This window comes from Dipodomys spectabilis, unplaced genomic scaffold, assembly GCF_019054845.1.
Source record: "Dipodomys spectabilis isolate Male_0828 unplaced genomic scaffold, ASM1905484v1 ptg000033l, whole genome shotgun sequence".
NCBI lineage: Eukaryota > Metazoa > Chordata > Mammalia > Rodentia > Heteromyidae > Dipodomys > Dipodomys spectabilis.
The window spans coordinates 501,181-515,653 of record NW_024870710.1 but is presented as its reverse complement, the minus strand read 5'-3'; positions in this window follow the sequence as shown (position 1 = coordinate 515,653).

Here is a 14,473-nt window from a genome sequence, read left to right as displayed (position 1 = left end):
TTTGGTTCTCCAAACTTTCAAAGAATGCCATAAGTAGAGGTTGAACTTAGTCCCCGGGTTGAGTAGAGTGTAGCTGTGAAACTGGAATCAGTAGCACTAAGGTGAGAAGAACGGGAAGCAGATATAACCAGTCAGCTGGCAATTTTCTAAGGGGACAAGCCTATGTGGCTGCCAAGCCAGAATCAAGATTCTGGAATTATTCCTAAGAAGCCTGGAAAGCAGTGAAACACTCCATTGTTGCAGAAACTCAGAACCTCATTCTGAGTTTTCCCCGCAGAGGTCATTCGGCTGAACACAACCGTGGACTAATTAGGGCCTGATATATCCAGTGCCGTCCATAGCCCTGGATGGACAGTGTTCGCGTGCCAAACAACTGAGGTCTGGTTCTCCAAACTTTCACAGATTGCCATAAGTAGAGGTTCAACTTACTCCTCAGGTTGAGTAGAGATTAGCCGTCAAACCTGGAATCAGTAGCACTCAGGTGAGAAGAATGGGAAGCAGATATACCCAGTAAGCTGGCAGCGTCGTACGGGGACAAGCCTATCTGGCTGCCACGCCTGAATGTTTGCAACCGGGCAGAGCACTGCAGACACAGTTGTGCAGCAATGGAAACTGCGTATCCTTCCAAACTTCACGGGGATAGAACAAACCATGGAGGAGTTACAAGGAGATGTTCACCTGGGATAGCCGGCGGCCTGCTGGAAGCAAGATTCTTTACATCTTCCTAAAAAGCCTGTAAAACAGTGAAATGCTCCTATATTGCAATAACTCACAACCTCATTTTGAGTGTTCCTGGCAGAGGTCGTTCGACTGAACACAATCATGGACTAATTAGAGCCTAATATAGCCAGTGCCGTCCATAGGCCTGAATGGAGAGTGGTCGCGTGCCAAACAAATGAGGTCAGGTTCTCCACACTTTCACAGAATGCCATAAACAGAGGTTCAACTTACTCCTCAGGTTGAGTAGAGTGTAGCCGTCAAAGCTGGAATCAGTAACACTCAAGAGAGAAGAACGGGAAACAGATATACCCAGTCAGCTGTCAGTGTCCGACAGGGACAAGCCTATCTGGCTGCCACGCCTGAATATTTGCAACCGTGGCAGAGCTCTGCAGGTGAAATTGTGCAGCATTGCAAACTGCATACCATTGCCAAACTTCACGAGTGTAGAAGAAACCACGGAGGAGTTACAAGGAGATGTTCACCCTGGACCCCCGGAGGCCTGCGGGCAGCAAGGTTCTGGAATTCTTCCTAAGAAGCCTGGAAAGCAGTGAAATGCCCCTCTGTTGCAATAACTCAGAACCTCATTCTGAGTGTTCCAGGCATAGGTCATCCAGCTGAACACAACCGTGGCCTATTAGAGCCTGATATAGCAAGTGCCGTCCATAGGCCTGGGTGGACAGTGGTCGCGTGCCAAACAACTGAGGTCTGGTTCTCCAAACTTTCACAGAGTGCCATAAGTATATGTTCAACTTACTCCTCAGGTTGAGTAGAGTGTAGCTGTCAATCCTGGAATAAGTAGCACTTAGGTGAGAAGAACGGGAAGCAGATATACCCAGTCAGCTGGCAGTGTTCGACAGGGACAAGCCTATCTGGCTGCCACGCGTGAATGTTTGCAACTGTGGCAGAGCTCTGCAGGCACAATTGTGCAGCAATGCAAATTGCGTACCCTTGCCAAGCTTCACCCCGGTAGAAGAAACCACGGAGGATTTGCAAGGAGGTGTTCACCCGGGACACCAAGAAGCCTGCTGGCAGCAAGATTCTGGAATTCTTCCTAAGAAGCCTGGAAAGCAGTGAAACACACCTATGCTGCAATAACTCAGAAACTCATTCTGAGTGTTCCCAGCAGAGGTCATTCGGCTGAACACAAATGTTGACTAATTACAGCCTGATGTAGTCAGTGCCGTTCATAGGCATGGATGGACAGTGATCCTGTGCAATACAACTGAGGTCTGGTTCTCTAAACTTTCACAGAGTGCCATTAGTAGAGGTGGAACTTACTCATCGGGTTGAGTAGAGTGTAGCCGTGAAACTGGAATCAGTAGCACTAAGGTGAGAAGAGCGGGAAGCAGATATACCCAGTCAGCTGGCAGTGTCCGACAGGGACAAGGCTATCTGGCTTCCACACCTGAATGTTTGCAACCCTGGCAGAGCTCTGCAGGTGCAATTGTGCAGCCATGCAAAGTGCGTTCCCTTGCCAAACTTCACTGGGGTAGAAGAAACCACGGAGGATTTACAAGGAGATGTTCACCCAGGACATCTTGAGGCCTGCCGGCAACAAGATTCTGCAATTCGTCCTAAGAAGCCTGGAAAGCAGTGAAATGCTCCTACGTAGCAATAACTGAGAACCTCATTCTGAGTGTTCCCGGCAGAGGTCATTCGACTGAACACAATCGTGGACTAATTAGAGCCTGATATAGCCAGTGCAGTCCATAGGCCTGGATGGACATTGTTCGCGTGCTAAACAACTGAGGTCTGCTTCTCCAAATTTTGACATAGTGCCATAAGTAGCGGTTCAACTTACTCCGCAGGTTGAGTAGAGCGTAGCCGTCAAAGCTGGAATCAGTAGCACTCAGGTGAGAAAACGGGACGCAGGTAAAACTATTCAGCTGGCATTGTCCTATCAGGACAAGACTATCTGGCTGCCACGCCTGAATCTTTGCAACCGTGGCAGAGCTCTGCAGGCGCAATTGTGCAACAATGCAAACTGTGTACCCTTGCCAAACTTCACGTGGGTAGAAGGAACCACGGAGGAGTTACAAGGAGATGTTCATCTGGGACACCCAGAGGCTTGCCGGCAGCAAGATTCTGGAATCCTTCCTAAGAAGCCTGGAAAGCAGAAAAACGCACCTACGTTGCAATAACTCAGAAACTCATTCTGAGTGTTCCTGGCTGAGGTCATTCTACTTAAAACAACCGTGGACTAATTACAGCCTGATATAGCAAGTGCGGTCCAGAGGCCAGGATGGACAATGGTCGCGTGCCAAACAACTGAGGTCTGTTTCTCCAAATTTTCACAGAGTGCCATAAGTAGAGGTTCAACTTACTGCTCAGGTTGAGTAGTGTTTCGCCCTGAAAGCTGGAATCAGTAGTACTCAGGTGAGAAGAATGGGACCCAGATATACCTAGTCAGTTGGCAGTGTCCAACGGGGACAAGACTATCTGGATGCCATGCCTGAATGTTTGCAACTGCGGCAGAGCTCTGCAGGCACAATTGTGCAGCAATGCAAACTTCGTACCCTTGCCAAACTTCACGGGGATGGAAGAAAAAACAGAGGAGTTACAAGGAGATGTTCACCCGAGACACCCGGAGGCCTGCCTGCAGCAAGTTTCTTGAATTTTTCTTCCTAAAAATCCTGGAAAGCAGTGAAAGGCACTTATGTTGCAATAACTCATAATTTCATTCTTTGTGTTCCCGGCAGAGATCATTCAGCTGAACACAACGGTGGACTAATTAGAGCCTGATATAGCCAGTGCCATCCATAGGCCTGGATGGAGAGTGGTTGCGTCCCAAACAACTGAGTTCTGGTTCTCCAAACTTTCACAGAGTGCAATAAGTAGAGGTTGTACTTACTCCTCAGGTTGAGTAGAGTGTAACCGTGAAAGCTGGAATCAGTAGCACTCAGGTGAGAAGATCGGGAAGCAGGTATACCCGGTCAGCTTGCAGTGTTCTACTGGGACAAGCCTATCTGGCTGCAACGCCTGAATGTTGGGAACCGCGGCAGAGATCTGCAGGTGCAACTGTGCAGCAATGCAAACTGCGTACCCTTGCCAAACTTCACGTTGGTAAAAGAAATCACGGAGGTGTTACAAGGATGTGTTGGCCCTGGACACCGGGATGCCTTCCGGCAGCAAGATTTTGGAATTATTCCAAAGAAGCCTGCAACGCAGTGAAACACTCCATTGTTGCAGAAACTCAGAACCTAATTCTGAGTTTTCCGGGAAGAGGTCATTCGGCTGAACACAACCTTGGACTAATTAGTGCCTGATATAGCCAGTGCCGTCCTATGGCCTGGATGGACAGTGTTCGCATGACAAACAACTGAGGTCTGGTACACCAAACTTTCACAGAGTGCCATGTATAGAGGTTCAACTTACTCCTCAGGTTGTGTATAGTGTAGCTGTGAAAGCTGGAATCAGTAGCACTCAGGTGAGAAGATCGGGACACAGATATATCCAGTCAGCTGTCAGTGTCCTACGGGGACAAGTCTATCTGGCTTCCATGCCTGAATGTTTGCAACTACGGCAGGACTCTGAAGGCACAGTTGTGCAGCAATGCAAACTGCGTACCTTGCCAAACTTCACAGGAGTAGAAGAAACCACGGAGGATTTACAAGGAGATGTTCACCCAGGACACCCGGACGCCTGCCGGCAGCAAGATTCTGGAATTCTTCCTAAGAAGCCTGGAAAGCAGTGAAACACTCCATTGTTGCAGTAACTCAGAACCTAATTCTGAGTTTTCCCCGTAGAGGTCATTCAGCTAAACACAACCTTGGACTAATTAGAGCCTGATATAGCCAGTGCCAACTTTAGGCCTGGATGGACAGTGTTCGCATGACAAACAACTGAGGTCTGGTTCACCAAACTTTCACAGACTGCCATATGTAGAGGTTCAACTTACTCCTCAGGTTGAGTAGAGTGTAGTCGTCAAAGCTAGAATCATTAACACTCAAGTGAGAAGAACGGGAAGCAGATATACCCAGTTATCTGCCAGTGTCCTACCAGGACAAGCCTATCTGGCTGCCATGCCTGAATGTTTGCAACCCTGGCAAAGCACTGCAAGCACAATTGTGACGCAATGCAAACTGCGTACCCTTTCCAAACTTCACGGGGGTAGAAGAAACCACGGAAGAGTTCCAAGGAGATGTTCACCCTGGACACCTGGAGGCCTGCCGGCAGCAAGATTCTGGAATTCTTCCTAAGAAGGCTGGAGAGCAGTGAAACGCTCCAATGTTCCAATAACTCAGAACCTCATTCTGAGTGTTCTCGGCAGAGGTCATTCGGCTGAACAAAACCGTGGACTTATTAGAGCCTGATATATCCAGTGCCGTCCAAAGGCCTGGATGGACAGTCGTCGTGTGCCAAACCACTGAGGTCTGGTTCTCCAAACTTTCACAGAATGCCATAATTAGAGGTTGAATTTATTTCTCGGGATGAATAGAGGGTAGTCTTGAAACTGGAATCAGTAGCACTAAGGTGAGAAGATCGGGACGCAAATATACCCAGTCAGCTGTCAGTGTCCTATGGGGACAAGTGTATCTGGCTGCCACGCCTGAATGTTTGCAACCACGGCAGGGCTCTGAAGGCACAATTGTGCAGCAAGATTCTGAAATTCATCCTAAGAAGCCTGGAAAGCAGTGAAAGCTCCTACGTTGCAATAATTCAGAACCTCATATTGCGTGTTCCCGGTAGAGGTCATTCCGCTGAACACAACCGTGGACTTATTACAGCCTGATATAACCTGGGCCGTCCATAGGCCTGCGTGGACAGTGGTCGCGTGCCAAACAACTGAGTTCTGGTTATCCAAACTTTCACAGAGTGCCATAAGTAGTGGTTCAACTTACTCCTCTGGTTGAGTAGAGTGTAGCCGTCAAAGCTTGAATCAGTAGCAGTCAGGTGAGAAGAACGGGAAATTCTTCCTAAGAAGCATGAAAAACAGTGAAACGCTCCTATGTTGCATTAACTCACAACCTCATTCTGAGTGGTCCCGGTAGAGGTCATTCGACTGAACAGAGCCGTGTCGTCCTGAGGCCTGGATGGGCAGTGGTCACGTGCCAAACAACTGAGATCTGGTTCTCCAAACTTTCACAGAGTGCCAGAAGTAGAAGTTCAGCATACTCCTCAGGTTGAGTAGAGTGTAGCCGTCAAAGCTGGAATCAGTAGCACTCAGGTGAGAAAACGGGACACAGATATACCTAGTCAGCTGGCAGTGTCCTACGGTTACAAGACTATCTGGCTGCCAAGCCTAAATGTTTGCAACCCTGGCAGAGCTCTGCAGGCGCAATTGTGCAGCCATGCAAACTGCGGACCCTTGCCAAATTTCGCGGGGGTAGAAGAAACCACAAATGAGTTACAAGGAGATGTTCACTCCGGACACCCGGAGTCCTGCTGGCAGCAAGATTTTGGAATTCTTCCTAAGATGACTGGAAAGCAGTGAAATGCTCCTATGTTGCAGTAACTCAGAACCTCATTCTGAGTGTTCCCAGCAGAGGTCATTCCGCTGAACAAAACCATGGACTAATTAGAGCCTGATATAGCAAGAGCAGTCCATAGGCCTGGATAGATAGTGGTCGCGTCCCAAACAACTGAGGTCTGGTTCTCAAAACTTTCACAGAATGCCATAAGTATAGGTTCAACTTACTCCTCAGGTTGAGTAGACTGTAGCCGTCAGAGCTGGAATCAGTAGCATTCAGGTGGGAAGAACGGGAAGCAGATATAACCAGTCAGCTGGCAGTGTCCGACCGGGACAAGCCTATCTGGCTGCCATGCCTGAATATTTGCACCCGCGGCAGAGGTCTGCAGGCGCAATTGTGCAGCAATGCAAACTGTGTACCCTTGCCAAACTTCACTGGGGTTGAAGAAACCACGAAGGGTTTACAAGGAGATGTTCACCGAGGACACCCTGAGGCCTGCCGGCAGCAAAATTATGAAATTCTTCCTAAGAAGCCTGGAAAGCAGTGAAACGCTCCTATGTTGCAATAGCTCAGAACCTTATACTGAGTGTTCCCGGCAGAGGTCATTCCGCTGAACGCAACCGTGGGTTAATTAGACCCTGAAATAGCCACTGCCGTCCATATGCCTGGAGGGACAGTGGTCGTGTGCCAAACAACTGAAGTCTGTTTCTCCAAACTGTCACAGAGTGCCATAAGTACAGATTCAACTTACTCCTCAGGTTGAGTAGAGTGTAGCTGTCAAAGTTGGAATCAGTAGCATTCAGGTGGGAAGAACGGGATGCAGATATATCCAGTCAGCTGGTAGTGCCTAGGGGGACAAGCCTAAATGGCTGCCATGCCAGAATATTTGCAACCACGGCAGAGATCTGCAGGTGCAAATGTGCAGCAATGAAAACTGCATACCCTTGCCAAACTTCACAGGGGTAGAAGAAACCACGGAGGATTTACAAGGAGTTGTTCATCCGGGACACCCGGAGGCCTGCCGGCAGCAAGATTCTTTAATTTTTATTAAAAAACCTGGAAAGCAGTGAAACGCACCTATGTTGCAATAACTCAGAACTTCATTCTTAGTGTTCCTGGCAGAGCTCATTCGGCTGAACACAACCGTGGACTATTAGAGCCTGATATAGCCAGTGAGGTCCATAGGCCTTGATGGACAGTGGTCGCTTGCCAAACAACTGAGGTCTGGTTCTCCAAACTTTCACAGAGTAACATAAGTAGCAGTTCAACTTACTCCTCAGGTTGAGTAGAGTGTAGCCGTCAAATCTGGAATCAGTAGCATTGAGGTGAGACAACAGGACGCAGATATACCCAGTCAGCTGGCCGTGTCTTATCTGGGCAAGTCTATCTGGCTGCCACGCCTGAATGTTTGCAACCGCCGTAGTGCTCTGAAGGTGCGATTGTGCAGCAATGCAAACTGTGTACCTTGCCAAAATTCACCGGTGTAGAAGAAACCACAGAAGAGTTACAAGGAGATGTTCACCTGGGACACCCGGAGGCCTGCCGGCAGCAATATTCTGGAGTTCTTCATAAGAAGCCTGGAAAGTAGTGAAACGCTCCTATGTTGCAGTAACTCAGAACTTCATTCGGAGTGTTCCCGGCAGAGGTCATTCAGCTGAACACAACCGTGGACTAATTAGAGCCTGATATAGCCAGTGCCGTCCATAAACCTGGATGGACAGTGGTCACGTGGCAAACAACTGAGGTCTGGTTCTCCAAACATTCACAGAGTGCCATAAGTAGAGGTTCAACTTACTCCTCAGGGTGAGTAGAGTGTAGCCGTCAAAGTTGGAATCAGTAGCACTTAGGTGAGAAGAATGGGAAGCAGATATACCCAGTCAGCAGGCAGTGTCCTATGGGGACAAACCTATCTGGCTGCCACGCCTGAATGTTTGTAACCTCCGCAGAGCTCTGCAGGCGAAATTGTGCAGCAATGAAAACTCAGTACCCTTGCCAAACTTCACGAGGGTAGAAGAAACCACGGAGGAGTTACAAGATGTTCACCCGGGACAAACAGAGGCCTGCGGGAAGAAATATTCTGGAATTCTTCCTCAGGAGCCTGGAAGGCAGTGAAATGCTCATATGTTGCAATAACTCGGAACCTCATTAAGAGTGTTCCCGGCAAAGGTCATTCGGCTGAACACAACCGTGGACTAATTAGAACCTGCTACAATCAGTGCTGTCCATAGGCCTGGGTGGAGAGTGGTCGCGTGGCAAACAACTGAGGTCTGGTTCTCCAAAATTTCACAGAGTGCCATAAGTGAAGGTTCAACTTACTCCTCAGGTTGAGTAGACTGTAGCCATCAAAGCTGGAATCAGTAGCATTGAAGTGAGAAGAATGGGAAGCAGATATACCCAGTCAGCTGGCAGTGTACTACAGTGACAAGCCTATCTGGCTTCCACACCTGAATATTTGCAACCATGGCAGAGCTCTGCAGGCGCAATTGTGCAGCCATGCAAACTGCGTACCCTTGACAAATTTCTCGGGGGTAGAAGAAACCACGGAGGATTTACAAGGAGGTGTTCTCCCGGGACACCCCGAGTACTGCCGGCAACAAGATTTTGGAATTCTTCCTAAGATGCTTGGAAAGCAGTGAAACGCTCCTATGTTGCAGTAACTCAGAACCTCATTCAGAGTGTTCCCAGCAGATGTCATTCCGCTGAACAACACCGTGGACTAATTAGAGCCTGATATAGCAAGGGCAGTCCATAGGCCTGGATGGATAGTGGTCGCGTCCCAAACAACTGAGGTCTGGTTCTCAAAACTTTCACAGAATGCCATAAGTATAGGTTCAACTTACTCCTCAGGTTGAGTAGAGTGTAGCCGTCAAAGCTGGAATCAGTAGCATTCAGGAGGGAAGAACGGGAAGCAGATATACCCAGTCAGCTGGCAATGTCCTACGGGGACAAGCCTATCTGGATGCCATGCCTGAATATTTGCAACCACAGTAGAGGTATGCTGGTGCAATTGTGCAGCAGTGCAAACTGCGTACCCTTGCCAAACTTCACGGGGCGGGTAGAAGAAACCACTGAGGATTTACAAGGAGTTGTTCACCAGGGACACTTGGAGGCCTGCCAGTAGGAAGATTCTGGAATTCTTCCTAAGACGCCTGGAAAGCAGTGAAACACTCCTAGGTTGCAATAACTCAGAACCTCATTCTGAGTGTTCCCGGCAGAGATCATTCAGCTGAACACAACTGTATAGTAAATAGAGCCTGATATAACAAGTGCCGTCCATAGGCCTGGATGGACAGTGGTCATGTGCCAAACAACTGAGGTCTGGTTCACCAACTTTCACAGAGTGCCATAATTAGAGGTTCAAATTACTCCACAGGTTGAGTAGAGTGTATTCCGTGAAAGCTCCAATACGTAGTACTCAGGTGAGAAGATTCGGAAGCAAATATACCCAGTCAGCTGGCAGTGTCCTACGGGGACAAAGCTATCTGTCTGCCATGGCTGAATGTTTGCAATCCCGGCAGAGCTCTGCAGGCGCAATTGTGCATCAGTGCAAACTGCGTATCCTTGACAAACTTAACAGGGTTATCAGAAACCACGGAGGATTTACAAGGAGATGTTCTCCCGGGACATTCGGAGGCCTGCCGGTAGAAAGATTCTGAAATTCTTCCTATGGAGCCTGGAAAGTAGTGAAACGCTCCTATGTTGCAGTAACTCAGAACCTCATTCTGAGTGTTCCCGGCAGAGGTCATTCGGCTGAACACAACTGTGGACAAATTAGAGCCTGATATAGCCAGTGCAGTCCAACGACCTGGGTGGAGAGTGGTCGGGTTACAAACAACTGAGGTCTGGTTGTCCAAACTTTCACAGAGTGACATAAGTACAGGTTGAACTTACTCCTCAGGTTGAGTAGAATGTAGCCGTCAAAGCTGGAATCAGAAGCACTCAAGTGAGAAGAACGGGAAGTAGAAAAACCCAGTCAGCTGGCAGTGTCCTATGGGGCAAGCCTATTTCGCTGCCACACTTGAATGTTTGCAACCGGGGCAGAGCTCTGCAAATGCAATTGTGCAGCAATGCAAACTGCATACCCTTGCCAAACTTCACAAGGGTAGAAGAAACAACGGAGGATTTACATGGAGATGATCACCTGGGGCACCCGGAGGCCTGCCGGCAGCAAGTCTGGAATTCTTCCTAAGAAGCCTGGAAAGCAGTGAAACGCTCCAATGTTGCAATAAGTCAGAACCTCATTCTGAGTGTTCCCGGCAGAGGTCATTCAGCTGAACACAACCATGGACTAATTGGAGACTGATATAGCCAGTACCGTCCATAGACCTGGATGGACAGTGTTCGTGTGCAAAACAACTGAGGTCTGGTTCTCCAACTTTCACAGAGTTCCTTAAGTAGGGGTTCAACTTACTCCTCAGGTTGAGTAGAGTGTAGCCGTCAAAGCTGGAATCAGTAGCACTCCGGGTGGAAGAACGGGAAGCACGGGAAGCACATATACCCAGTCAGCTGGCAATGTCCTAGGGGGACAAGCCTATCTGGCTGCCACACCTGAATGTTTGCAACCAAGGCAGAGCTCTGCAGGCACAATTGTGCAGGAATGCAAACTGCGTACACTCGCCAAACCTCACGAGGTAGAAAAACCACGGAGGATTTACATGGAGTTTTTCACCCAGGACACCCGGATTAATGCCAGCAGGAAGAATCTGGAATTCTTCCTAAGAAGCCTGGAAAACAGTGAAACGCTCCTATGTTGCAATAACTCAGACCTCATTCTGACTGTTCACGGCAGAGGTCAATCAGCTGAACAAAACCATGGACTAATTAGAGCCTGATATAGCCAGTGCCGTCCATAGGCCTGCATGGATAATTGTCGCTTGCCAAACAACTGAGGTCTGGTTCTCCAAACTTTCACAGAGTGCCATAAGTAGAGGTCCAACTTACTCCTCAGGTTGAGTAGAGTGTAGCCGTCAAAACTGAAATCAGAAGCACTCAGGTGAAAAGTACCGGAAGCAGATATACCCAGTCACCTGGCAGTGTCCTTAGAGGACAAGCCTATCTGGATGCCACGCCTGAATGTTTCCAACCGCGGTAGAGCTATGCAGGCGCAACTGTGCAGCAATGCAAACTGAGTACCCTTGCCAAACTTCACTGGGATAGATGAAACCACGGAGGATTTACAAGGAGTTGTTCACCAGGGACACTCGGAGGCCTGCCAGTAGCAAAATTCTGGAATTCTTCCTAAGACGCCTGGAAAGCAGTGAAACGCTCCTATGTTGCAATAACTCAGAACCTCATTCTCAGTGGGACACTCAGAGGTCATTCGGCTGAACACAACCGTGGACTAATTAGAGACTGATATAGCAGGTACCATCCATAGGGCTGGGTGGACACTAGTTGTGTGCCAAACAACTGAGGTCTGGTTCTCCAAACATTCACAGAGTGCCATTCAACTTATTCCTCAGGTTCAGTAGAGTGTAGCCATCACAGCTGGAATCAGTAACACTCAGGAGAGCAGAACGGGAAGCAGATATAAACAGTCAGCTGGCAGTGTCCGACAGGGACAAGCCTATCTGCCTGCCACTCCAGAATATTTGCACCCCAAGCAGAGCTCTGCAGGTGCAATTGTACAACAATGCACACTGTGTACCCTTGCCAAACTTCACTGGGGTAGAAGAAACCACGGAGGGTTTACAAGGAGATGTTCACCCAGGACACCCTGAGGCCCATCGGCAGCAAAATTCTGAAATTCTTCCTAAGAAGCCTGGAAAGCAGTGAAATGCTCCTATGTTGCGATAGCTCAGAACCTCATTCTGAGTCTTCCCGGCAGAGGTCATTCGGCTGAAAGCAACCGTGGGCTAATTAGACCCTGAAATAGCCATTGCCATCCATAGGCCTGGATGGACAGTGGTCGTGTGCCAAACAACTGAAGTCTGTTTCTCCAAACTGTAACAGAATGCCATAAGTACAGATTCAACTTACTCCTCAGGTTGAGTAGAGTGTAGCCGTCAAAGTTGGAATCAGTAGCATTCAGGTGGGAAGAACGGGAAGCAGATATATCCATTCAGGTGACAGTGCCTAGGGGGACAAGCCTACCTTGCTGCCATGCCTGAATATTTGCAACCACGTCAGAGATCTGCAGGCGCAATTGTGCAGCAATGAAAACTGCATACCCTTGCCAAACTTTACGGGGGTAGAAGAAACCACGGAAGATTTATAAGAGGATGTTCACCCGGGACACCCGGAGGCCTGCCGGCAGCAAGATTCTGGAATTCATCCTAAGAAGCCAGGAAAGCACTGAAACGCTCCTATGTTGCAATAACTCAGAACCTCATTATGAGTGTTCCCGGAAGAGGTCATTCGGCTGAACACAACCATGGACTAATTAATGCCTGACATAACCAGTGCCATCCATAGGCCTGGATGGACAGTAGTCGCGTGCCAAAGAACTGAGTTCTGGTTCTCCAAACTTTCACAGAATGCCATAAGTAGATATTCCACTTACTGCTCAGGTTGAGTAGAGTGTATCCATCAAAGCTGGAATCAGTAGCACTTAGGTGAGAAGATCAGGAAGCAGATATAGCCAGTCAGCTGGCAGTGTCGTACCTGGACAATCTTATCAGGCTGCCAAGCCTGAATGTTTGCAATCGTGTTCGAGCTCTGCACGCGCAATTGTGTAGCAATGCAAACTGCGTACCCTTGCCAAATTTCGCGGTGGTAGAAGAAACCACAGAGGACTTTTAAGGAGATATTCACCCGGGACACCCGAGTCCTAGCTGCAGCAAGATGCTGGAATTCTTCCTAAGAAGGCTGGAAAGCCGTGAAACGCTCCTATGTTGCAATAACAAAGAAACACATTCTTAGTGTTGCCGACAGAGGTCATTCGACTGAACACAACCGTGGACTAATTAGAGCCTGATATATCCAGTGCCGTCCATAGGCCTGGATGGACAGTGTTCGGGTGCCAAACAACTGAGGTCTGGTTCTCCAAACTGTCACAGAGTGCCATAAGTACAGATTCAACTTACTCCTCAGGTTGAGTAGAGTGTAGCCGACAAAGCTGGAATCAGTAGCACTCAGGTGACAAGAATGGGAAGCAGATATACCCCTTCAGCTGGCAGTGTCCTACGGGGACAAGCCTATCTAGCTGCCACCCCTGAATGTTTGCAACTGTGGCAGAGCTCTATAGGCACAATTGTGCAGACATGCAAACTGCGTACTCTTGCCAAATTTCACAGGAGTAGAAGAAACCACGGAGGATTTACAAGGAGATGTTCACCCGGGACACCCGGAAGCCTGCCGGCAGCAAGATTCTGGAATTCTTCCTAAGAAGCCTGGAAAGCAGTGAATCACACCTATGTTGCAATAACTCAGAAACGCATTCTCAGTGTTCCCGGAAGAGGTCATTCGGCTGAACACAAACGTTGACTAATTAGAGTCTGATAATGAAAGTGCCGTTCATAGGCCTGGATGGACAGTGGTCGCGTGCCAAACAACTGAGGTCTGGTTCTTCAAACTTTCACAGAGTGCCGTAAGTAGAGGTTTAACTGACTCCTCAGGTTGAGTAGAATGTAGCCGTCAAAGCTGGAATCAGTTGCTCAGATGAGAAGAACGGGAAGCAGATATACCCAGTCAGCTGGCAGTGTCCTACGGGGACAAGCCTATCTGGCTTCCACTCCTGAATGATTGCAACCATGGCAGAGCTCTGCAGGCGCAATTGTGCAGCATTGCAAAGTGCGCACCCTTGCCAAACTTCTCGAAGGTAGAAGAATCCACGGAGGAGTTACAAGGAGATGTTCACCCGGGACACACGGAGGTCTGCGGGCAGCAAGTTTCTGGAATTCTTCCTAAGATGCCTGGAAAGCAGTGAAAGACTCCTCTGTTTAAATAACAACATTCTGAGTGTTGTCAGCAGAGTGCATTCCACTGAACACAACCGTGGACTAATTAGAATCTGATATATCCAGTGCCGTCCATATCTCTGGATGGACAGTGGTCGTGTTCCAAACAACTGAGGTCTGGTTCTACAAACTTTCACAGAGTGCCATAAGTAGAGGTTCAACTTACTCCTCAGTTTGAATAGAGTGTAGCCTCAAAGCTGGAATCAGTAGCACTCAGGTGAGAAGAACGGGAAGCAGATATACCCAGTCAGCTGGCAGTGTCCTACGGGGACAAGCCTATCTGGCTTCCACCCCTGAATGTTTGCAATCCTGGCAGTGCTCTGGAGGCGCAATTGTGCAGAGATGCAAACTGCTTACCCTTGCCAAACTTCACGAGTGTAGAAGAAACCACGGAGGATTTACAAGGAGATTTTCACCCAGGCCGTCCGGAGGCCTGCCGGCAAC